At 37.5% G+C, this 27,636-nt stretch overlaps 1 long non-coding RNA gene across 1 annotated transcript in view; it reads left to right on the plus strand.

Moving 5' to 3' along the window:
- LOC123478210 (uncharacterized) overlaps positions 1-23,571 on the plus strand; it is a 46,099-nt gene extending 22,528 nt beyond the window's left edge. The window contains exons 2-3 of the long non-coding RNA XR_006653362.2: positions 6,740-6,874; positions 20,597-23,571. This is a non-coding gene — a long non-coding RNA (uncharacterized lncRNA). The remainder of the gene's footprint in view (positions 1-6,739; positions 6,875-20,596) is intronic.
- The last annotated feature ends 4,065 nt before the right edge of the window (positions 23,572-27,636 follow it).

A 27,636-nucleotide genomic window follows, 5' to 3' on the forward strand; every position in this document is an offset into this window, starting at 1 on the left:
ATTGAAAAGACAACAAATAAATAATTCAGATTCTCCCAAAGTGATACTGATCTTTCTGGCTCAGTTATCACACCCCATCAGTGATTTCTAACGGTCTTAAAAAATCTAATATCAATATATAGATCAATATTTTGACCTTATTATTTACCACCACCTTCAGATGTGAACAGAAAAATTCGACAAATAAACACAGTTGATGTTTAAGCTAGGCAGGTCACCAAGGCCAGAGTAACAACGTGATAAACACACAGGTTTCATACTATCACTTACCATAAACAAAGGGCTTTTGTAAGATGTGAACTTTTGTAGCATGATCTACCTCATACAAAAGAAAAATTGTTTTTGGCTTTTAGAACTGAAGATCAAAGTGTGCAGAAATTGGGCCAAATAGCCGCAAAGTGTCAGCACTGTGAAAACAGTTCTGTAGTTTTTTCCAACAGCTTTGCCTTCCAGTAATCTGGGATGCACAGTGTTGTAGCAGTTGGGTAAGTTTTTACTTGGATGTGCTGTGGATTCTTCAAAAAATTAACAGATAGTCAGCAACTACAGAGCCAGCTATTAAATTGCTGCAATTTCTATTGCTGAAATGTTGACCCTTCTGTTAATGTGCCAAAAGCAATGATGAGACTGCAGGTTGAAACCAATCTGCCAAGTCCCACCTCATTAGGCTCCCATCTGATTTTAGAATATTGGCCCCAAACTCTGCAGTCCGCCTCCGTCCAACACAGGAAGCCCTTCTGACATTTGGCGATAGGCTGTGGGAGCCATATTGAGAAAACCAGGAGTCTGACCAGATGGTAGCTCTCCCTTGGACTTCTTCAGAGATTTATTTTCTCTATGAAGCAGACAGAATTGGGCAAGTCCTCCAAGCACATGGCCTTTTTTGTACTTTCATTATACGAGGAAGCCTGGGCTAGTCTTTTGGCAGCTAAACATTTGGCAGGCTGGCAATCTTGGCAAAGCTGTGCAGTTCACAGACTCAGGGGCCCTTCATACTACAAAGCAATTCTTGCACTTTGTAGAGTTTCTAGATGGGGGGGTTGGGAATGAAACGATCCATCACAAGTATCTAAAGACATTGTGGAAATATGACCAGCTCTGCCAAGAGGGAGTGAGACAGAAAGTATTTAATAAGTCTTTCCAATAGAAACTTTATTTTGAAAGTTTTAAAGTGCATTAATGATGATTGGGTGTTATAGAACACCATTTGTGTATTGATTTCCACATATTTCCACAAATCAGCCTAGACCCCATGTTTTATTTTATTTTCATAGTGAAAACAGGAATCTTTCTTGTCATTTTATAATTATTATTATTTCCATATTTTCTTTTAAGGAAAAGATAACAAGGACATTAAAGGGCCATATGCTTTGACTCCCCAATATTTAACTGACTTTTTAAAAAAGCAGATTTGTTGATTGAGATAGAACTCATATACTATACAACTCATGCATTTAAAGTGTACAATCATGGTTTTTATTATATTACTAATTTCTAAAAAAGATTTTATTTATGTATTTTTAGAGGTAGGGGAAGAGAGGAAGAAAGAGGGAGAGAAACACTTATGTGAGAGGGAAACATCAATCAGTTGCCTCTTTTATGCACCCTGACTGGGGATTGAACCCACAGCCCAGGCATGTGCCCTGATCGGGAATCAAACCAGAGACCTTTTGGTTGCCAGGATTACATCCAACCAACTGAGCCACACTGGGCAGGGCAAATTATAAATATCCTTAAACTATGGTAAGATATACAAAATGTATTAGCCATTTTGACTATTTTAAAATTTACAGTTAAGTGGCATTAATTACATTCATAATGTTGTGCAACTCTCACCACTGTTTGAAAACGTTTCATCACCCCAAAACAGAAACTCCCTAACCACTAGGCAAAAACTCCTCATTCCCTCCTCTTACAAGCCCCCAATAACCTCTAATCTATTTTCTATATCTACGAATTCACTTATTCTAGATATTTCATATGAGTAGAATCATGTAATATTTACCCTTTTATGAGTGGCTTATTTCACTTTGCATAATGTTTTCCAGGTCCATACATGTTGTAGGAATGTGTTAGGATTTCACTATTTTTTATGGCTGAATAATATTCCATTGTATATATACATCACTTGTGTTTATCCATTAATCTGGTGATGGACACTTAGGTTTTTCCTACCTTTTGGCCCTTGTGTTCAGTTGACTTTTGTCAACAGAATGGCCTTTCAAAGGGGAGAATGTGGGCCCAGGAGCACGCTGCATGCAGCAGCACATGTTATGAATACTGTAGAATTGTGAACGCTCTAAGGAAAGGCCTCCCAGTGCCCAGCATCAGTAAAGATCCATTAGAATGAATTGCATATACATAAATATATACATTTATTTTATATATATATTCCATATATAATAAAGAGCAAATATAAAAAATATATATAATAAAGAGCAAGATCATGGAACACTTGCTCAAACATCATCTGATTGGAAAAAGTATTGTGGTTCTCCTAAGCATAAATCATGTCTGACTAATCGAATAGACTCCTGTGAGGCGATACATATTTATGTAGGAAAACACACACTGAAAATATGGCTTGTTTAAACTTTCAAAATGTCTTGGAGAAAGTTTTACACCATGGCTGTATGTTTTAACTAAATCACCATGGAATTGGAAATAGGTGCAAACTGTTTTACTAATGTAAAAAATTGGCATTTAATTCAATGAATATTTATTACATGCTTAGTTAGAAGCTATGGGAAATACGAAATAATGAATACTCTTCCAAATCCACAACACAATGAGAAAGGAAGTATAAAAAATAATATAAAATGTGTAGGGCATAAAGGATCACATTTTTTAAAAAACGTAAACAATGGAATTCCTTAGAGAATCAGATCTAAAATCAGTTTTATTTTGATATTTTTTAAGTGTTTAATACATATTTTAAGTGCTGGAGAATGTATAAGAGGAAATCCTCAATTTACACACACCAAAAAATTCTTCCAGGAAGGAACACTATAGAACAGTTTATACTTTGCAATTGAACAACAACTGCAAAAGTGACTAATGCTTCTCAAGTGAGCATTTACAAAGCTAATGCATTAATAATACAACACAATTATATCCAAAAGAATGGATTTTATTTTATCAATTATGCTCCATTAAATATGACCCAAGGTAAGTGATTAAATATGATTTTTCTCACACCAAAATTATCATATTGGACACATATGATTAAGAAAAAAAGACAATGGTATAAGACAAGAATAAGATGACTATTTGGAAATAAGCCAGAAAATATCTCCTAACCTGGTCATAATCTTGGAGCAATCATACCTACTCCTGGAATTAGATATTTAAAATATGGAATTTATAGAATGTTGCAGGCTCACAAGTTCCATTTCATTGAAAACATCAACTTTATAATAAAAATCTCACTACTAAAAACATGAGAAATTTTTTAAAAACCTTAGATTTCATTTTATATAAGATGTGAAGAATACTGTGGTATGAACTGCTAAAACAGTTTTGTTAAAATGTTTTTTTATTGTTGTTCAAATATAATTGTCTCCATTTTCATCCCACTATGCTTCACCCCTACCCCACCCATCCCCACCTCCCACCCTCAAACCTACACCCTTTGGCTTTGTCCATGTGTCCTTTATATATGTTCCTTGATGGCCCTTCCCCTATCATCCCCTGTCCTATTATCCCTCTCCCCTCCTCTCTGATTACTGTCAGTTTGTTCTTTATTTCAATGTCTCTGGTTGTATTTTGCTTGCTTTTTTGTTTTGTTTCATGCAAAAATCAGAACACCACATTAACCAATGATCAGAAACCATTGTTTAGCTTTTAGCAAATGTTATTTTCAGTGTCAACAACTTACAACTTATTACGAGGTAGTAAACTCTGAGATATCTAATAATATAAATAGTAGTATAAAATAATGTGAAAACATCATTAAACAAAATAAGAATTTAAAATGCATCAGAATACTCAAAAAATGTCCAACTTTTAAAGTTACTATACATATAAATATTGATCTAAATTAATCATGGAGCTTATAACACACCAAGCTCTTCCTCTTTTTTTGCTCACTAACAAAAATTTAATAGATCTGTTTGTGATGAATAAAATATGATTAACCTGGAAAAGTCCAGAGAAGACAAGTAAACCAATACAAGCTGTGGAGGACACGTCTGTAAAGACAAATGAAAAAATTTAGAGCCATAGCTGGAAAGGTAAAGACTGAATGAGGCTATTTTGTATGTTAAAAATTGCAAAAGGTAAAGATAAGGGACAGCCACAGCTAGTTCATCAGATCCTGAAATATGAGAGCAAGAAGGAAATTTTTCAATTGTTCGTGAGTAAAGTTGAAAATCAATATTAAGGATATATCTTTTCTTAGGGCAATGTGAACTAGTGTTCTAGAGTCCAAATGTGAAGAGGAAAATAAACGATTTAAATAAATTTAAAAATTAACTAGTTCATAATATAAGAAGACTGTTAGTAGATGGTGGGATTTTCCTTACCTTTAGAGGGGATGCTCATATGGTAAACACAAGTATCTTCCAGAAAGATATTGCCTGGCGCCCATGTCCTAAGTGCCGAGCTGAACATGCACAGCAAGCCTGGTCCATTCCTCTCATGCTTATGCTCTTACATTGAAACCAAGCTCCAGAGGTGAGACCTGAGTGCAGTCTAATGAGAAATGAAGCAGAATGTATACTCTTAAAAGGTAGAGACTTCTTCCTTCCTGAGAGAACTTAGTACCATGCCTGGCAATAGATTTTAAGTGACGGAAAGCTATCAAACTACTTTCTCTTTCATCATTAACTCTAAGAGAACAGAAAAAGAAATCTAGGCATTTTAGGGAAACAATGGGGAGAAGATTCTCAAACCATCCAGATTCTGAAAAAATATATATATGTGACATTACCATACTCTTAAAGTAGCTAGAAAAGAAAGTTTTTTCTACTTCTTTTAGTTAGGAAAATACTATGAAAAAAGCTTATAATTTATATTTATTATTAAAGTATCATTATCATAATATTTATATAATTCTTTCATAATTTTCCTTGCATGTGAAATGAGTTGGATGGTAGATTTCACTATTTCTAAGTTCTTCTTTTTTCAAAATTAAAGCTAAATCCAAGCTGGAAGAATGTGGTTTCAGTAAAAATAGGCTAATTTGTAGTGATCGTTGTCTTTGGCAAAAACATATCAGTTCATACGTAGTTTGGATCAGAAGTTGCCTGATTTCATGAAAGTTCCAATAACTGCAACTAAGACAAGGGAAATATCCAGGATTTGATCAGGACAATAAACAAATTAAATCAGTAAAATGAAAATAGTTCTTTACTTTATCAGGAAGTCACCTTTAATCCTAAAATGTTCCAGCTGGAGTTACAAGAATAAACAAATGACTCCAGTAATTTAGTGAAAAAATAATGGTTGACTTAATTCATTTCAGAAGTGACTGCCCTTTATCTGCTCAGGAACAGATACACTAGGTGCTTCTAATTATGTAACTGGGATCAGAACTCATTCTTTCCTCCAGTGAAAAAATTTAAAAGTAAAATCAATGTCTCTGTTCTCTAGATACCACTTTCAACTTCTTCTGGAAATAAAGCTTTGGTGAAAAATGCTGAATAGGCTTCATTGAAGTGTTTTATCAGAAAGCACCACCACAGGATCCACTGTTCAACAGCTCAGCAGCGGGATCACACAACAGCACTGTGTGCCCACAGGCCAAATGCCCAAGGGTCAGGACACCTATGACCCAGGAAAACACACCTGCCCAATGTGTGAATACTATGTCATCTGCGAAGTTCTGTAAGGAAGCTATCGACCTAGTGTAGGCTGCAACAGTAGTATTTTACACCCAAACCCCTGGAATGTTCTTTAAGTGAGCCAAATGTCTAGTACTGAGCACCTCTGCATGACTTGTCAAAATGCTTTTTCATCTGGATGTCCTGGCTTTGGGCAAACCAAGGCACGTCTTAAATTGCACTTGCTTCTGAGAATGCTTCCTATGTAAGATCAAACTTTCCTATTTTCTTCTACATATTAGTTCAAGTTAACTGGTTTGATTTTACTAGCAAGTAGTGGCTTTCATTATTTTTTTTTAAAGTTCTATTTTTAACCCTACACAAAGTCCACATTTTTTTGCCTGATTTTCTCATCTTTTGAGTCAAGAAGTGGATGAAGCCAGCACTTCTCAAAGTTTGTGTGCATACAAACCACTTGAGGATGTTGGGGAAAAGTAAATTCTGATTCAGTAGGTCTGGTATGAGCCTCAAGCTCCTCAGTTTCTGACTATCTCCCAGGATATGCCGGGAAGATATGCTGGGATATGCTGAGGACCACACTTTGTATAACAGAGTTGAGCAACTATTATTTAATCCATCAATCATAACAGCTGGGTCTGTTCTAAAGGTATGTGGAGAATGCCATTCAAATTCCACATTTTTAGGTTTTGAAATTTTTCCTATTTCCACTCAGAAACTGCTTCTCACTCTGCCTGGATCATTTAGTATGCTGTCCTTATGTTGAATTCACAAAATCAGACCACACCTTTGGGGACCACATATAAACAAAATAAGATCACTCGAATACAGAGAAATATCTCTGAGTAAATAAAAATCATTTTTTGTTTTAATAAGCTTTTCATATAAACAGTAAAAGTTGTTTTCTGCTTTCAAGGGCTTCTTATCAAAAAGAATGACAGTGATTATATTTCCAAAAGGTCAAGAGATTTGCCTTGAGTTTCTGCAGCTGAAGAGTTTCATCACTGTTTCTGTGGAGAGTTGAGCTACTTGGACTTTAAAATGAAATATTCACTGTTGCAAAGATTTATCTCAAGCATTGCAGTTTTTCACAGGTAAGTTTGTAACTAGAAAAATCTGTGAAATGCTGGCTAGCTGGTTAGGAACATTGCCACAGTCTACAGGGCGTTCAGACAAACCTGGAAGATGCAAAAATAATGATACGTTATACATAAGAGAAAGTATTAACAGAGTCAATTGAAAATATAACTAATTTAATAAACTAAACAAGATGCTATACTAAATTAGAGATTTCTCAAAAGATACATATTGGTTGAAATTCTAGTCAAATAACCAATTTTAAGTGGCAAACACACTAGAACAAGGGAATACATAAGGCAGGATTGAAGAAACGGAAGTGAGCATCAGGCATAGCATGCAAAGATTCAAGTGGATTGAATGTGGAAACCTCATATCTGTCCTCAGTCAAATCCCAAAATCTCATGGATATGATTTCTTTTACATTAAAATTCCAAAGTCTATACTGAGTGAAGAGACTACAGAAAGGTAGAAAATTATAGAGGCAAAGCTAAAATGGTAGAAACAGTTAAATACATATTATACTGATTTCACAGTATCTATTCAAAATTGGAAATAGGTGTATGATTTACAGCTATTTAACTATCTGATTTTATTTAGGATAAAGTGCTTCTATAAGTAGACAAACATTAATTTGTACATTAATTTGCAATTTGATTTTATAGTATAGTTCTTTTTATGTTGTTGAATTGGCTTATTAATTTGGAAGGCAAATAACATTATGTATTTGTTCTGCTCATATTGAACAATTTTGGTGAATGTATTCAATGAGAGAGAATGACAGAAATTTTAAAATAATGGGAAAATATACTGACAGTCCCTCTAATACTTAAGAGCTAGATTTTAAAGTTAAAATAATCCCTGTGGCCAGAAAAATTGGTATCTGAACATACTATGACACTATTACTAGTATAACAGGTAAATGAATGAGAAGAGAAAAATTATAATTTGGACAACAATAGAAAGAAAGAATTAAAGATGTTAACAGACACAATAGAGATAATCCCAAAAAAAGTACTAACTTGTTACAACACTCACATGATAGCTCATGACTCTCATCTGCAGGAAATCCTTATTTCTAATTAGTTTTGGCAAATGAGTATAGAAAGGAAGTACCCTTAACACAATTAATCTTAAAGGGTCTCATCCACTGTAAAAACTGAAATGGTAATCATATTAGATAACAGGATACCAACATATTGTGCTTTATTCTTTAAGACGTGTTTTTTTCCAAATTTTCACAGAACGTATTTTTGGTTGTTTTGGCCTTGGCCGGTGGTTTAACATAGCAGAGGATTTGTTATGCCAACATTCCATTTAGTGGAAATTTAGGATTACTCTTATTGCTATGGTTCTTGGGAGAAAGAGGGTTTGTTTAACTAATAATGATTTTACTAAGGTTAAAAAGAGTTTTCAAAGCTCTACTATGAAATTCAATGGCACACTAGAAATATTGGCAGAGGTTTCTGATTTAAATAATCTCATCAGAAGAAATTTTAAATCTCTTCAACCAGGTGGTATTAGCAACAATCACTCTCTCCATGGCCACTGACCACAGTAAGCACATGTAACCTGATTGAGGTTTATTTTGGGTAACTGAGTAATGACTCCTGACTCTTCTTTGGTCCCTTTTCCAGGCTCCCTTCAGCTTTAAAGAAAACAGCCTACAATGACTGTACTGTGCCACAATTTCAATATTCAAATCTTAATTTAGTAAAGGCATCTTCTCTTCATTCCATTCTCTTTCCTACCTTACATTCTTCATCCCTCCACTGGCCCCTTCCGTACCTCAAATACCTTTCTGGCTTTGCATCTCTTACTTTTGTATCATAAAATATAAAATTTAACAGAAAGCTTTCCCAAAATTTCATCTACACTGAGGGTAGATGAAGCAAGACAGGCACATACACACAGAGACATACATGTGACTCTTCAGGGGCATGCCTTTGTTCCTGTGCTCGTTTAGACTTTCAGTTTTTAGCTGCTAATTAGTAAGAAGTAAATGAATTTCCCTTTGAAGTCACTCTTCACTTTGTTTAATTTAAAAAAGGTATATTGGGTACTAAGTTCCAGGCACTGTGCTAGCAGTTGGAAATACAGAGATTATAACAACACAATTCTTCACCTTCAAGAGACTCACAGAATAATACATAAAACCAAAATTTTACCAAGCACCTGATTTATTTAAAATAGAAAAGTGTATTTAAATTAGAAAGGTATGTAGAACTCTTCATTCATGCAATTGTTCATTCATACATGAGGTGTTTATTTATTCATTCACTCATTGATTAATTCATTCATATGTGGTGAACAGAAAAGATAAGGTCTCTGCCATTGGGAGTTGAGAGCTGAGCAAAGACTGCCCGCATAGGACCACATCCCTGAGCATGCGTGTACACACATGCACAGAGGATGCACAGGCACTGACTCAACAAGAGTTTAAAGGACATACTAGATTTTGCATCACACACACACACATACACACATGACAAGATTTGTGAATGCTGCTTCGTGTTTTGTTGTGAATGTACCCCTGAAGTCAGGCTCAACGTAAGCCCTGTATTTTCAATTCAAAATATTTTTCTGGTGAATATTTTACTGACAACCACTCTACCTGCATCTAATAACCCAGCAAGCAGGAAAGTCTCTGATAAAGGTGTTCTGCAGTGTCAACTATAGCTGGAAGAACCCCGAACCTTTCCATTTAGCTATGTTTAGGAGGCTTATGATCAAGTTCAGTAGAGTAACGCAGGAACAACACAGGCAAAGAGAAATCTTTGTGTGTGAGAGTTTTCAACAGACATGGCTTGATGAGATAACATTATAAAGGAAATTTGTCAGTATTTTTTCTTACATTGATAAGCAGCTACTTTTGACTCCTGTCAAGATACAAATTCTTTCACTGTTTGAATAAATGAATCATTGATAGAGAATGAAGGGTGAGCCTGAAGAGTTCATGGTCTGCTTAAACAAGGTAAAAAGGAGCTTACAAAATTCATCTGTAGAACTAGGAAAAGCTCAGCCTATTCAAAAGAGTTCTAAATATCTTAGAAAAGGGAGTGTGTGCTAATTTCCTGTTTCAATGGAAAAACAAAAGTAAGAGAATAAAGTTGGGGACTTAGGACTGCAGGTGTAGAAAAAGAAGAAACTTAAATCACAATGACTACAAAATGAAAGGAAATACCCAATCAAAACTCTATAAAGTTATCTTGCAGACAGCAGAAAATTCTATAGTGTATATAGAAATCAAATTACTTAGAATAGTCACCACAACACTTATTAAAAAGGACAAAATAAATGGACTAACACCACTCAATTTCAAGATTTACTATGGAAGCTAGATTAAACAAGACAATGTGTTATAGGCAAAGAATAGGTAAATAGATCAACAAAACAAAGGCCAGGAATAAACTCACACAAATGGAATCAACTGAACTTTGACAAAGGAACAAAGGCAGTTCAGTGGAGAAAGGATAGTCTTTCCAGCAAATGGTACTGGAACTACTGGACATCTACAGACATTATGGCCTTCATAAAAATTAACTCACAATGGATCGTACACATAAATGTAAAGTGCAAACTATAAAAAAACTATAGTTTTATAAAACTATAAAACTCCTGGATGAAGACAAATGAGAAAATTTAGGTGACCTAGGGTTTAGTGGTGACTTAAAAAAAAAAACAACACCAAAAATAAGATCTGTGAAAGAAAAAACTGAGAAGCAGGACTTCATGAGCATTAAACACTTCTGCTCTGTGAGAGACCCTGCTAAAAGAATGGGAAGACATCTTCCAGCCAAAATGGAGGCGTAGGTAGACACACTGTCCTTGCACAACCAAAACAAGGACAACAAATTTAAAAGCAAAACCAACCAGAACTGCCAGAAAATCAAACTGTATGTAAGTCTGACAACCAAGGAGTTAAAGAAGAAACATTCATCCAGACCGGTAGGAGGGGAGGAGACAGGCAGCGGAGGAGGAGAGGACTCATAGCAAGGCAGCGGCTGGAGAACCGGGGCAGGCAAGGCAGTGCTAATGGAGTGGGTGGTCCCACATCTGCATGCAGATAAACTGGGAGGAACAACTGGGGAGTGAGACAGACCACACAACCTTGCCTGCCCTGGTCCTCCAGCCACTGCCTTCTATAGAATGCAGACATTCTGTCATAGTTTCACTGAATAATCAAGATCATTTGATGTGGATATCATCTGCTTATCACATGGCAGAAGGAGCAGAATCTCTGGCCTTTTTTATATAAGGGCACTAACACTGCTCACGAGTGGTCTACCATTGATGCGGATCCTGGCCCGCAAGTTCCATGTGTTGTGGCTGAGACGAGACAAATTCACACGGACTACTGAGTCCTGTGGAGGAAAAGGGACAGCACTGCCATTCTCTCAAGAGGAAAGCACCTCGACCCTTGCCTTGACAGGCTTTTATTGCTTTTCTGGGCACATTACTTTGAGGATGATCCTCATTTACTATGCACAGGTTTGCTTTAGGCAGTTACAGAAAACAAAGGAGAGGATGATAATTACATCAAAAAGGAGGATATTTGCAAAGGTAAAGGGAAAAGTGGTTGGACTGGTTACACTCATCCTTCCAAGGTTTAGCATAGATTTTAGGAAGTTACTTTAAAGATGTGCAGTAAACGTTTGCTGCCTCAATTCAGGGTGGGGAAGTTTTAGCAAAAGAAAGCCTCATAGCAGCCTGGGTACAATGCAGGCCTGATTCCCCATAGGAGAACCTATCCATGGGCATGGGTCTTATGTGCCAGACCTCGCTCCCCCCTGGCCTTTCTGAGTGGGAGCTGGGCCCACACCACGCAGAACAGTTTCCTATATACCATCAATACTGAATTACCTCTCCAAAGTCCCCACTTCCAAGTACGATCACATTGAAGATTAGATATTTAATGTATGAGTTTGGGGGCAACTCAGACATTTAGCCCTTAACATTATTTTTACCTGTTCTGTTTATCTTTCAGTTTTTCAGAAAAAAATTTCTTCTTAAACTCAGTCAAAATCTGTGAAATACAAAGGAAAACACCAATGAGATGCCATATTTTACTTGTCAGATTGGCAAAAATTATATTCTGACAGTACCGTAGATGAGGATGTTGAAGAGATTAAAAACTCATACGAAACTGTTGATTGAACTCCTGTGCTCTTTCCCAGAACACATGGTTTTAGCTGGAAAGTGGTTGCCAAACAATTGCTAGCCTTTCTTGTAGCTGGGTGTGGCCTTGAAAGTAGTTCTCAGCAGCTGAAATCAGAGTAGAAGTTCCAAAACAAAATATGTAAGAAGCAGCTGTGCCTCCTGCACACTCAAGTTCCTCTTCCAGTAGCTGGATACAGTGGGTAACAGAACTACAGGGACCTAAGGTTTCTGATTTACTGCATGGGGAAGAGTGAACCACAGACCGGGAATAATTGTAATGCACTGTTGGCTTTGGGTATAATCGGCTTAGCCAATTTGACCAGATCTAGAAAGACTGAATGTAGACATACTGTACCATCCAACAGATTCACTTCTTGATATGTTTCTTTGAGAAACACTTGTACCAAGTCAAGAGGTTGCCCATTGCAGCTTTGTTTGTAGCAGCAAAATAATAGAATCATCAAATGTTAACCAATAATGGGATGAATGAAGAAAACACAATGTTTTCACATGGTGGAACAGCAGACAATGGGAGTTAAAAGACATGAACTATATGTTGTACTTCGAAAGAATTATGTACTATCAAGACTAGAGTTCCAAACCTTAAGATTTTGTGAGGAAAGACAGCAAGTTGCAAAAAAGAATACTTAACGATTCCATTTATTAAAAACACACACAAAAGAAAATGTTCATAGCACACTAATTGTAAATGTAAATATATAAAGGATAGATTACAACACTAGAAGCATTATCTCAAGAAAGAAAGGAAATAAAATGAGACCAGGTTTGAGGTTAAAAAGGACTTTATTTAGCTATAATATGTTCCATGCAAAGAAAAACAATGTTGGTATACATTATTTGTATAGTGATCTTGAAATATGGGGAACAAAGATAGACAGCAAAAGTGGCCATACTGGCAGGGTTAGATAATGGTGGTGGAAATAGTAATCTAGATTGTGGCACCGAGTACTACTGCCTCTCATGAAGTAAGGTGCATTGTGTGTGCAACAAACTCTCCCAAGACTCAGCCACTATCTGTCTTGTTTTACATTATCTCACGTCCTAGGAGCCATGGCTATGAAAGAGATTGGGTACTGGTGTGGTAGCTCACGGCCCCTTCTGGATTTATTTTAACAGGTTTACAAGTTATAAGTCATAAAACTTTTCCCCGTTGTAAATATACAGTTCCGTGAGTTTTAGTAATTTATGAGCTGTGCAGCCATCAGTGCATTCCACCTTTACAATGCTTCCACCACCCCAAAACTACCTTTGTGCCATTTTGCAGTCCATCTGTACTTTCACCATAGACCCGAGGAGACCATTGATATGTTTCTGGCTCTATAGGTTTGGTAGAGATTTCATACAACTGTAATCACATAATATGTTATTTAACATAATGTTTTGAGATTCTCACTCATGGCTTTGTGTATGTCAATAGTTCGTTTCTTCTTATTGTGAGTATGTTATATGGATGTGCCACATTTTGTTTATCCATTCACCTGTAAATGGATGTAGGGTTGTTTCCATTTGGGGATACTATGAATAATGCAGCAAATGAGTCTTTGTGGAGAAACATGTTTTCATTTATGTTGGCTAGTGTAGAAGATTGAAAGGTGGCCCTCCAAAGGATATGCCCACTCACAACCGGTGTTCATTGCCACAGCCTATAGAGGGTTCAGACAAACCTGTGAGATGCAAAAATAATGATACACTATACAGAACAGAAGGAATTAACAGAGTAAATTGAAAATATAAGTAATTTAATAAATTAAACAAGATGCCATACTAAAGTTAATTAGAGATTTCTCAAAAGATACATATTAATAGAAATTTCATGTTTCCTTCTAGACATTTTATACATTAACATGTCGATTTATGATCCTCTTTGTGTTGTTCTGTGTATGGTGTAACCTAAGGGATAACATTCATCTTTTTACATGAGGCTAACCATTCCCCCAGCACCATTTTCTGCAAAGAGTATTTCCTCATTGAATTATTTAAACGCCTTCATCAAAAACCAATTGACTGTACATATATGGGTTTATTTCTGTATCACACTGTCTTGATACGTTAGGTTAATGGTAAGTTTTGAAGTCTGGCGGTGTAAGTCCTACACTTTGTATTTTCTACAAAACCGTTTTCACTATTCTTGGTCCTTTTTACTTACATAAATTTTAGGATCCCTTTCAGTGTCACCCCAACCTGGCTGTGCCCTGCAGCCTGTGTGATCTTTCACACATTGATGCAAATCAGTTCATATGTACCAACCTGGTAGTCAATGATACAGGGTGAAAATTGTGAGAAAGGAAGGAACCTTTTTGGAAAAAAAATGCATTCTTTACAATCCAACTACTGACATTCAGGTATGGCCACAATTGTTCATTCTTTAACACCCTACTTTAAATATAAAAGCACCTGAAAAGAGCTCTTTGATGTATTAAAGATCTGGATTCATATTTTATTCTGCCACTTTCTATAATAGATAATACTTTAATCTCACTGAACTTCAGGTCCATTACCATTAAAATGCCGAACATAATAGTTAACATATAGGGGATCATTGAATATCTACTTTATCCAGAACTTATTTCACATAAAAATTAGTAAAAGTATTCTCTAAACATCCATTCATGTATCCACCATTCATTTATTCAATATGTAAAAGCCGGTTAATGATATGGGTGATAGTAATACAGTGTTGTACCTCATAAAGTCTCTGTTCTCACAGCTCTTACATTTCCATAGAAAGAGATGGACAAAATGCAAGTAAAATAATAGATTATTCTAGAGAATTCTAATTGTTATGAACTAAAAGAAACAGGATACTGAGGATGAAAGTGATAAGAACTATTGAGAAAGGCCTCTTTGAGGAGGTCACTACTGAGCTGAGACCATCGGTGGTAAGAAGGAGATGGGCAAAATCATTTTAAGCAGAATAAATGGAAAACTCACAGATGAATTTATGAACTTATTCAACACAGGGTTCAGGAGTAGAAGGAACATTTACGAGGCTGGAGGTAAGATAAATTACTGTTAAGATAGAGGAGGGAAAGGAGAGGTCAAAGCCATTGGAGAGATAATGAGTCAATTATCTATTGCTGCTTCAAAAAATTCACTTCCAATCCACGGGCTTAAACCAACAGCAATTCATTGATTTTTGTGATTCTGTGGGTTGAGTGGGTGTTTTTTCTGCTTCACTTGTTTGGGCTCATGTGGCTGCGTTGAGCTGGCAGGATGACAAGGACAAGAGTCGACTGACATGGCTGGGGTAAGGGAACCCGGTCCTCACTCTGCCTTTCATCCGAGGATTCTTAATGGCATGGCACCATTAGGACAATCTTCCCAACTGCATGAAGGCCCCTTAAGGCCTAGTGTCCAGAACTCACACAATGTCACTCCTATCACCTTGGGGAAACAGTTCCTCTTGGTAGAAAGAGCTGCAATAACGTCACCATGTTTTTCAGTCATTACACTTTGTCCTCTGGTCATAATTACTTACATTTTTCCAACATGCAAAATATGCTCCCTGTCTCCCTCAAAAGTTTCATCCCATTATGGTACCAGACTCAGTATCAAAATCCAGGATATCATTGGTTAGATCGAGAAGTGAATAAGGCCCCTTGGGCTCAGATTGGCCAACAAAACTTAGTTTTCTCAAGTCTTTCCTCTTTTCAAATCCTCCAATGTTTTCCAATGCCTTGAAAATAAAATCCAAACTTCCTATGATGTGCTATATGAGCCTAACTCCTACCCCATCTCTCTGCCTCTCACTCATGCTCCAGACACACGGCCAGAGTCTTCCTCCCCCTGGGGCCTTTACAACATCCTTCTCTCTGTCTGGAGCATTATTTCCCAGTGCTTCCCCTGACTTCTCAGCTCCTGCATCTCAGCTCAAAGGTCAGAGAGGCCAACCGCATTCTTCCTTCCTCCACTCCCAGTTTTACTGTATCAATTTTCTTACTTTCTTTTCTTTATATGTTTCATGACTATATGAAATTAGTATTTCTAAGCTTTTTATTGTCTCTTACTACTCCTGCTACCACAAGAATGCAAATTTGAGAAACACATGTCTTCTCTCCCTTATTAACCACTGTCTACCCCAAACTCAGAGCGGAACTGGATATAGGATAAGTACTCAACAATGCACAATGGAAGTGACATTGCTGCGTTACTAATGGAATAAAAATTTGAGGCTAGTCTGACCTTTTACATAATATTTACCTGAGAAGGTTTTCTCAACATAACCCTGCAAACATTTACACTGTACTTAGTTTCTCAACTTCACTGAGACATAATTCATATATTATACAATTGACATATTTAAAGTGTGCAATTCAGTGTCTTTTTGTCTATTTACAGAGTTGTGTAACCGCCACCACATTTTTATCACACAGAAAAAAAAAAACGTAAACCCATTAACAGTAATTAATTATTCTTACCCCTCCTTCCCTATGCAACTTCTAATCAACTGTTTCTACAGATTTGCCTTTTCGGGACATTTCATACAAATGGATCTATACGTATTTTTGTGTGTGACTGCCTTCTTTCACAGAGCACCATGTCTTCAAGGCTCGTCTATGCCATAGCACGTATTAGTACTTTATTTCTTTCAGTTGCTGAATAACATTCCATGGTACGCTTAGACCATATTTCGTTAATCCAACGATCAGCTGATGAGCATGTGGGTTGTTTCCAATTTTGGTTATTATGAATAATACTGCTGCATATATTTACAAGTTTGTGTGCCTATGGTTTCGTTTCCCTTGGGTATAAACCTAAGAGTGGAATTATTCAATCATATGGTAATTCTATGTTTAACATTTTCAAGAAGTACCATTCAGGTTTTTTAAAGTTCCTACATCATTTTACACACCCACCAGCAAGGTGGGAGACTTTCAATTTCTCCTCACAGGTTATTGCTTGTCTTTGTGCTCACAGCTGTCCTAGTCAGTGTGAAATGGTTGCTTCTCCTGGCTTTGATTTGCATTTTCTTAATAACTAATGGTGTTGAGCATCTTTCCGTGTTTTTATTAGCCATTTTTATATTTTCTTAGAGCAAGGTCTATTTAGATTCTCTTCCCATTTTAATTGTATTATTTAATTATTGAGGTGTATGACTTCCTATATTTTAAAAATACAAATTCCTTATCAGATACATGATTTGCAAATATGTTTTTCATATTCCGTTAGATGTCTTTTCACATCCTTGATGGTATAATTTGCAGCACAAAATTCCTTAATTTTGATGAAGTTCATACATACTTTTATCACAAGAATTAATATTAATCACTAAAGATAGACAAATAACATTTGAATGGACATCAGACCTGTATCACACGATCAGTAATAAGTAAATGAGTTTACTTAGAATGACAATCTCTATTAACAGTAAAAATAATGTTTCCAGGATAAATTTACTATAGAAAAAATCTTTTGGAACAGCTCCTATGTAACTATCTGGTATAGTCTTCTTTTGGATGCCCTTCTGAGAATTCACCAGAGCAATAAAGCTTCTCAGGTACACTATAGTTACTGAAGCACTTGCTGAATTTTACTATACAGAATTAACTTTATAAAAGGGAACTTTTAGGTTGGTTAAAATTATTTGTTAACTAAAGAGCTTAGAGTGTTGTGATGTCCAATGGTGCAGAGTCTCACTGTCATATGTTATGTTCCTTCTAAAAATCTGCAGATAGAAAAGAATGAAAGCTAAGATTTATACAGCTCATAATATGTGTCAGGTACTTTATAAGGCATTTTACTACATGGTAAAATAACTCATAATACAGTCATCGAAGAGAAGATTGGCAGTCACGAAATATGGCCCACCTTTGTTCTATAATTTCTACAAGAGAAAAGTGAATAATTCATTCAACCTGTTAGAGAAGATTTTACATACCCAGTATTATACTAGATGTTATGATTACAAATCTGATCTCGTTCTCCCCTATGGTGTTATAGTTTGGGAAGAACAAAGGTAAAGATGTAAACAAATAGATATAATGAGGTATTAGTGGAAAACAGTATCTATAGGATACAGAGAGAAGAGCAAAGGCAATAATAGCAAATAGTTTCATTTTAATATTCACAGCAGCCCTGTAAATCATATGTTCTCATCTCTACAAATGAGAAATATAGGGCTCAGGAAACTTAAGGAACTTTTACAATTTCAGTATTACAATATAAACTCAAATCAAGGTCCTTCTGGTAAAAAATAAAACTTTTGTCCAGTCTTTTTCCTCCAGTCTGTCCCCAAAGCCTCACTCTGCTTGTCCCACCAGGAAGGCTGATTATATGGTGGTAGAAAAAGGACAGACCCAGGAGCACCAGTCACTCTGTTAGCACCTCGGCTAACGTGTGTCTGCTGATACATTGTCCATACCATCCTTCTGCTTCTTTTTTTTTTTTTATAAATTACTTTATTCTTGTTCAATTACAGTTGTCTGCATTTTCTCCCCACCACTCCCTGTCACCACCCTGGCCAAACCCACCTCCCTCCCTTGCTTCCACCCTCCCCCTTGGTTTTGTCCATGTGTCCTTTATAGTAGTTCCTAAAAACCCTTCTCCCCACTGTCCCCTCCCCCTCCCCTCTGGCTATTGTTGGATTGTTCTTAATTTCAATGACTCTGGTTATATTTTCTTTGCTTTTTTCTTTTGTTAATTACGTTCCAGTTAAAGGTGAGATCATATGGTATTTGTCCCTCACTACCTGGCCTATTTCACTTAGCATAATGCTCTCCAGTTCCATCCATGCTGTTGCAAAGGGTAGGAGCTCCTTCTTACTCTCTGCTGTGTAGAATTCCATTGTGTAAATGTGCCACAGTTTTTTGATCCACTCATTTGCTGATGGGCACTTAGGTTGCTTCCAGTACTTGGCTATTGTAAATTGTGCTGCTATGAACATTGGGGTGCATAGATTCTTTTGGATTGGTGTTTCAGGATTCTTAGGGTATAATCCCAGCAGTGGAATTGCTGGGTCAAAGGCAGTTCCATTTTTAATTTTTGAGGTACCTCCATACTGATTTCCACAGTGGCTGCACCAATCTGCATTCCCACCAACAAGACACAGAATTCTTTATTTACTTCACCTTGATGCCTTGGCAAAGTGGGCAGAGTTTAGTGCTCCATCCCAATGACATTGGGTTTGGTCATCAGCTTGCTTTGAATGATGGAATACAGGCAAAAACAATTCTGTGCAAGTTCCAACTGAGGCTGATGAGGCATGAATGTTTCTACATGAGCATGGTGTTATTTCATGAGCATTCATGACTACATACGAAGAGGTTCCTCTCTAGTTGCTGTACCTTCGGCCTGAATCCTACAATAAGCACATGTGGAACAGACCAGAGCCCAACCCGCACTGAGAATCCGAATGTAGCCTGGTTCAGCTGAACGTCAACCCTTCCACAAATGCATGAGAAACATACTTATGGTTATATGTCATGGAGACTTTGTGTGGTTGTCATTTATACCTTAATAGCTAAAGGAGACAAGCTTCATTCTCTTGTTTATGGGAATTTGGAATATGAGCACTCCAAATTCATTTAACCAGTTTATAAGTCTGCTTTGATGCATCAGACTTAACAGGCCAAAAATTGACCACTTTGTTTCCCCCTTTCAACCTATTTTGCCCTCAGTCTCCCTGTCACAGTAAATGGCACAGTGATTCAGTTAGAGACCCAGGAAGTCATCCTTGACAATTGCATGTCATTGCTCATCACAGGCTGTCCATAGCAGTTTTTCCAAAGATTTTCTGGGACTCACTCACTCTTCTCCTTGATTTCCTACAGTCTGTACTCTGCAGCCAGAACCATCTCTTTTCTTCATTGAAACAGAGTGTATGACAAACTACACCCACACAAAGATTTGTTACCAACCCAAGACTGGTATGAGCAGAGAACAGTTGTGTCCAAATAGAAATATAATGCAAACCACGTGTGTGATTTAAAATTTTCTAATAATCACATTTAAAAAGATCAAAAGAAATAGATAAAATAATTTTAATTATATATTTATATCACTATATCAAAAATATTATCATTTTAATAACCAATATAAAATTAGTAATAAGATAGTTTACATTTTAATGCTATCTTCAAAGTTCAGTTTTTATGTTACACTTACACAACGTCTCGGTTCGGACAAGCCGCATCACTGGAGTGGCCAGCACAGATGTAGAATATACGAATACCTGTAAAGTAATAGGAAAAAGGCAAACGGTCCAAAGGAAAAATGAAAAAGAGACATAAACATAAAAGTGAGTACATTCGGCACTCTTTTTCTCCATGTTCATGAACATGGTACATTTCAAATCTGTTTTCGGAGACCAGTCTGTGACACTGGGCACGGGGCGGAGGGGAGCAAAGCAGTCTTCTAACGAAACAAAAACGGCTACAAATCCCTTTCTCTGTGGGAATGATTTTATATGTTATTTAGAGATTAAATAGACCGATCACTTTACCATTAAAGTTTTATTTTTTAATTCTATTATATTTAAATGATTATTAATGTTCTCAAAATTCTAATTATCCAAGGTAATTTTTATTCTGATACCCAATTTATTCCTCTTCTATTGACAGAATCTTCACTATCAACATGATACTAACCCAAACATTGATGGGTGAAAGGAAGGAAAACTCGTGGAGATATTCAAATTTACAAATTTTTCTAAAGTCACAAAAGAAAAACTAAGCAACCAGATTTAAGTTTTAGTTCATTCCAGACAACATCTCTAACAAAAGAAATTTTCTTATCTTTTAAAAACCTTCACCTCAATAAATTCATTATTGTATATATACCTGGGAGTTCTGTCCTTTCAAAAGAACAATTATTGGAGCAATTCACTAGGCAGCCCGTGAGTGTCCTGAAAAGGTTATCCGTTTTATAAATGCAACTGTGAGGCTGCCTGGAGCTCTTTGTTCAGGGAGTTCCTAACAAATCTCTTCAGAGAACTAAGAGAATGGTAAAATGTTACTGGGCCCCAAGAATAAAAGTTTTTAAAAAGTTAAGCACTGAAGCCTTCCTAGGCTGCAGATTCATCATTACTAACGAGAGGAAGTTTTCTGAGAGAGCGTGCTGAGTCCTGCCTCCATGTGTCCTGTGACCCTGACCCTAAGCTCTGGCGTGGATTTTCTCAAGACGGGAAGTAAAATAAATAAAAGTTATACCTGAAGGTATGGCCAAACAATAAAAACTGTAGCAATATTTTTTAAAACTAGCAGAGTAAGGCCACCATGTTGGGAAATTCAATAAACAGCTTATAAGACCGAGGGTGGAGACCCAACTTCATCAACCTACAGCCAAGGAAAGAGAAATACCAGGGACTAATAATGATGACCACACAACAAGCCCGTGAATGATGGTGAAAGGGAAAACTACTGGGTCCAAGCCACCTCCAGTCCCCAGAATGGACAGGAGAATGGATGTTGCAATGAAAACCAAGAGGGGGTTACCTCAGCTGCTCAAGAGTATAATGAAGTTTGGCACCAGAAACAGGAGAACTTTGGGTGAACCACCCAGATTTTGTTGCCAAGGTAAGGAAAATTGTTGCATTTTGGAAGCCCAGAGCATGCACTATGTGAGAAGACAGGGAGACAAAGTTTGTTTTCCTTTCCTGGAGTCCCCATCTGATCTTGTAAGTGGACTGGAGGCTACAAGGCTACAAGTCATTCTGCTCTTATTTGTTCTGAGTGCTGCAAAAGTTTTCAAAATTTCAAAAGGTTATTTTTCCATCAGCATATTTTAAAACCTACTGAACAATGTTATGGACTATTTATTCATATGGTATGTGATTTATAATGTAAAAAATCCCAACCAGTCAGGTTATGACCAGGAAGAATGTCCTACTGAGCTTTGGAATTGCTGTGTGTATCTTTTGAGCTATGAGCTATGAGGTACAGCTTAGGTGTTTCTGGGATATTGTGTCAGAATTCAAAATTTGAAATGAAAGAATAAACAAACACATTGCTTTTAATGGAGTCTTTTAAAACAATATATCTCCATTTTCATTTCTTATTTCTTCATCTTCCTATAGGCAGTTAAAAAGTAAAACACGACTTCAGAAGATACACAGTTAAGCCACACTATAGACTGTAGGGGGCATGTAATTTCACCCTAAATTACCTGTTCATGAGCAAAAATCAGTTCTTTCACTCTCAAAACTATTTTGAAAGTACTCAAAGAGCAACTCTTCACAAATATTCAAATTCAGTGACTTGAACTAATACAGCTCTGTTTGACTCTTCTGTTGTGAGATCAGATTGAAAGCAATAAAGCTAGTAAGTAAGACAGTGAACCACTTCTGTTAGAGTAGGCAGTTACATGGACATGAGCAGAGTAGAAACCACAGGCCAGGAACAGGTCGCCAGGGCAGAAAACCCCAGCTGCCTAGCAATGAACAAAACTGGGGAAACAAGTATTGTGGAGTGGGACCTTGCTCCCCATGTGACCTTTCCTCCCCAAGAATATCACAGGTCACGTTGTTCAAACCCTCCTTGACCTTTCCTGCCCTGGCATGTCACCAGTTATGTAGTAGACCCCCTTACAGGGGGAACTAGGAGGACAGAAAATAGCCTCATATGACTCCCATTTAAGCCCCTGCACAACCACTCCCTTAAACATTAAGCCCTCGGGAAATGAGGTTCTGACCTACACCAAGTAATCTTAGGAACAAAGCCTTGGGCCTGTTGACCACAGGACAGAGTATGGTCAAACCAGAGATGACATCCAGGCCTCAGTTTGTTCCAGCTCCAGGCCCAGAAAAGCAGCAAATCCAGATGAAGTGGTGCCACGGCTGACATCAGGACCAGCTGCATTGACTAATAACCCCCTGCCCTAGTGTCAACCAATCACCACAGACCAAAATCAGAAAAGGACACACCTTGAAAGCTGATGAATATTCTGCTGAGATTGTGTTGCGACCATTCAAGGCCTGACAGGTTCACCGTATTCAGGCAGATGGAATAATATTCACAGAGCCGTGAGGATGTCTGGCGTGCCTTTATTCATGGGTGGGCGACCCACGCATGCTGCAAGTTGTGTGTCTCCCTGCATGTCTCTGCATAGCACACTGAATGTCACCTGTCCCCTTACATGGCACCCAGCAGGGAGTCTCTACCTGCTTAAGTACTAGAGACAAAGCCAGCAGGATGCCAATGGATCTTGTGCAACAGAGCTTCATACTACACATGTGAGCCCACTCAAGGCTATGGGAACACTACTTATCAGGCCCATTGTCAAGGTTATGGGAAACTGCTTCCCTTAGTTGCCCAGACACTTGGGTGAGGAAGCCAGACTGCCTCCATTTACCCTACAGAGATCCTCCCAGAGACATCCCCTAAAATCCTGCTTTTGGAAAACAAACAAAACCCCTTAAGATGGAGGACCCAGTGTGGGCTCTCTCTCTGGAGCATGCCTGCACCTTCCCCCTTTCTTCCCTCAAGGCTTTGCTTTCTTTCTCTTAAGCTCCAAGGGCCCTGCTTTTGCCCCTGTAACTTGTTTCCTGAGTCCATACAGCCCAGCTCACTTCTTCTCCCTGTGTAAATTTCTAAATAAACTTTCGCTTGTATTTGAGTTTTGGGCTCTGAATTCTTTCGTAACCTATCTCAAGAACTGAGGTCTAACCTTATGGTAACATATGGTGCCACTCACCATTAACACCTCCACCTGGATTAATACAGATCAATGAATTAATCTACCTTGATTAATATGAAAATTTAAGCAAAACACACTATTTTCTTCTTGGGAGCAAAGGTATTTAAAATTAAAAACACATATTGGTACCCCCTCCCCCGCCATTATCTATTTTGAGAAGGCTATGAAACTAAAGACGTTCATTTGCCTGCATGCATCAAAGCCAAATCAAAAGAGATTAGGAATCTGCAGCTAGGAAAGTAAAGGTTTATCTTTAAGGAAATGATGCCACACCCAGAGTCACAAGTGAGCTCACACTCAAAGACTTGGTTGATCCCCAATGCCTTCCAGAGGTTGGGTTACAAAGGGGAAAAATCATTATCTCGGTGGCTGAAGGAGGTGGGGTCATGGCTGTACTGATTGGTTGGGGCAGGGGTAGTGGACCCTTGTGTCAGGGCCTGACGTCAGCCGGGGCATTCTTTTGTCTGGTTTCCTGAGGGTTTGGCAGAGAGGGTCTTTTCGCTTCACAGGCCTGGGGCTGAAACACAAGTGAAGCCAAGATGTTATCTTTAGCTTGACAACATTCCGTTTCTGTGGTCAGCAGACTGAGGCTTTGTTCTTAAGACAGTTTGATGCTGACCAGAATCTGTTGTCCTAAGGGCTTAATGATTAAGGAAGGGAGTTGACAGGAAGGAAGGAAAAAGGGTTCTGTTAAAGAAATGGAGTTTCTGCACAGTTACAAGAATTTCTAAATTTATAGGAAAATTGTGAGACTGAGGTAATGAACATCCATATGTCATTTATCTGGATTCATCAATAATTAACATTTTGCCACACTGAATTTACTTCTTTATCCTCTTTTTATTTTCATGACCTATTTAAGAGTCAGTTGATATCTTGACATTTCACCTCTAAATATTTAAGCATTTATCACCTAAGAGCAAAGATATTTTCCTAAATAACCATGATGCAATAATCCCACTCAAGAAATTTAGCATTATATCATTTTGTCTTTTAATATTCATTCTACATTCAAAATTGCCAGATTTTCCCAGGGATTTCCTCTATAACATTTTTAAATCAAGGATTGATATAGGATCATACATGGAAGTTAGCTGTCACATCTTCATCTACTTTAATTTAGAATAGTTCATCTGTTTTAAATTCTTATTGTTTTTTTCTAAATAAGCCCATGAGAAATTTATAGAGATTATGCATGTAAAAATACCTCAGTGTGTATTTCTAAAGAGTAAAGGCATGTCTTTACATAAACACAGTACAAATTTCCAAGTCAGTTATTTTTTTACAATGATAAAATTGTATGCTTCCTTTCATAGAAAATTTAGAAAACACAGTATAGTAGAAGATGGGGGAAAAACATGACCTCCCTCTAGTAAAAAAACTGTTACTATTTTGTTACATTATCTTTATATATTGTCCACTTGACTGTTTGTTGATTTTGTAGCAGAGTGAAATGCTCAAGTCTCCCGGATTCTCTCGTGTTCAAGCCTGCCTGGACAAGTGAGCAAAATACAACCAGGGACATGGAAACAAAGAACAAGCTGACAGTGACCAGAGGGGCGGGGGGAGAAGGATAATGGGGGAAGGAAGGGGAAGGCTCCTTATACAAGTATAAGGTTCCTTATACAAGTCAAGGAACATGTATAAAGGACCCATGGACAAGACAATGGGGGGGGGGAGGACTGAATGTGGGAGGTGGAGGGTGGGTAGGGAAGGGGAGAGTAATGGGGGAAAATTGAGACAACTGTAATTGAACGACAATAAAAAATATAAAAATTGTAAACAATAAAAAAATGCATTGGAACATATTGTGTACATAACCAATAACCATGGCTAAAATAAAATGTTAGGTCAGGTAGTGACAGCAGTGGGACATTAGCTAGAACAATGCTGGAAATGAAAATGTGATTTGTAGTTTACATCTGTTCTGTTAATGAAAAAGGATTTCCCATTCAAAAGTGGCAACTACTTTAAAAGCACGAGAAACCAGTTGCTTCTACTCACCCAGTCTCAACAATGGAGATCATCATTTCAAATATAAATGTACTTTAAACTCAACTATTTCTCAACAGACTTAGTTGTTTGATTCTCCCAAGCACTTGCAAAATTTGAAATGTGTTGTATTTAAAGTCAGAAACTATGTGGTCAAGTCCAGATGATGCCACTTCTCACTAGCTTGAGGTTTTTCTAGCAAGATTGTTGCCAGAGTCTGTTTTAAATGATCAACCATCTCACACACTTAATACATTGTGGCTACTAACTCAGGAAGTCACAGAAACTAAGGATGAAGCAAGGACTCTTCATCTTGTTACTTGCTATGGACTGAACATTTGTGTCGCCCCAGAACTCATACGTTGTGGCCCTAATCCCCAGTGAAAAGGCATGGGAGGTGGGGCATTCGAGAGCTACTTAAAGTGGTCTTGCAGGTGGAGTCCTCATGAATGGGATTAGTGCCCTCATAAGAAGAAACAGAGCGAAGATCTTCCTCTCTGCTGTGTGATGACATAGAGGGAAATGTTATCAATAAACCAAAGAACATGAATAGAGGACTCACAGGCATGGACAGTGGTCAGGGGCATTGACTGTGGGAGAGGAGGGGGACAGGGCAGGGGAGAGCAATGGGGAAAAAGGTGGGACAAATGTAACTAACAACAATAAAAAAAATAAAAATAAAAAATAAACCAGGAGAGGGTTGTCACCAAGAATCTGACCATGTTGGCATTCTAACCTCAGACTTCCAGCCCCCAGAAGAGAGAAATAAAGATGACAGATAAATGTGTGTTTAAGCCACCAAGTCCATAATGTCTTGTTATAGCAGCCCAAACTGCCTCAGTTCTCAAATCCTTGTGATTTTGATGCTAAATTTGATTCTTAAATGTGGCGAATGTTCCATTTGTATACTCTTGCTTCTATTTGCCTTCACGTTTGACACTTTTACTCCTTCGCTGCCTCACTCCCTACCCTACTTGATCCTTAATACTCTATGTCCCCAACCCTCAAAAATTTGGTAAATGCTTGGCATGTTTTAGAAAAACCCAACCTAAGATCCCACATTCTAATACTGTTTTGAAATTTGGAATACTTGTGTTTTAACTTTTCTCCTCTTTATTACTGGGATTCGGCTATCATTTTTTTCTCACTTAGTCATTTCATCTTTGCCAGCATGCCGGAGACCAACATTTCTATGCAGTTAACATTCTGCACTATCAGCATTAATTCTTCCAACCCCAAGGTAACTTTTCCTTCTAGCCCCCACTGCTGTTGGAACAACTAACATGCCGGATACTAAGAGGGGAGAATTACATACTTGTAAGTATGCAGAATTCAGATTACTTTCAAAGAGTTCCTTAAAAGATCTGATCATATCTGCCCTGGCTGGTGTGGCTCAGCAGACTGAGTGCAGGCCTGCAAACCAAAGGCTCACTGGTTCCATTACCAGTCAGGACACATGCCTGGGTTTCAGGGCACATGCCTGGGTTTCAGGGCGCATGCCTCAGTTACAGGTCAGGTCCCCAGTAGGAAGCAACCTACTTGCAAGAGGCAACCACATATCGACATTTTTCTCCCTCCCTTCCCCTCTCTAAAAATAAGTAGATAAAACCTAAAAAAAATATCTGACCATATTTTTATTTCATTATTCAGGCTTACCAAGAACTGGAGCCTGCTGTGAAAAACTTAGATATATTTGAATCTATTCCCTTTTTAAAATAAGGACTAATTCAGTTACTCATTTACAGAATGCTTTTCCATTTCTGAGTGTGCTACAGTGGAATTCCAAGTGAATTCAACAAAAGTCCACAAAATAATTGAGATCTTTCTTTACCTACAGTGAAAAACAACAACAATAAGATGTAATTCAGCCTCAAGTTTTCTCACTCCTTATCCCACAGGAATACTCTAAGAAGTGCCTTACAATAAAGGGACATTAGAAAGGGCCTACAATGAAGTCACTGTTTCAACTGGTGTT

This window comes from Desmodus rotundus, chromosome 4 (genome assembly GCF_022682495.2).
Source record: "Desmodus rotundus isolate HL8 chromosome 4, HLdesRot8A.1, whole genome shotgun sequence".
Taxonomy (NCBI): Eukaryota; Metazoa; Chordata; class Mammalia; order Chiroptera; family Phyllostomidae; genus Desmodus; species Desmodus rotundus.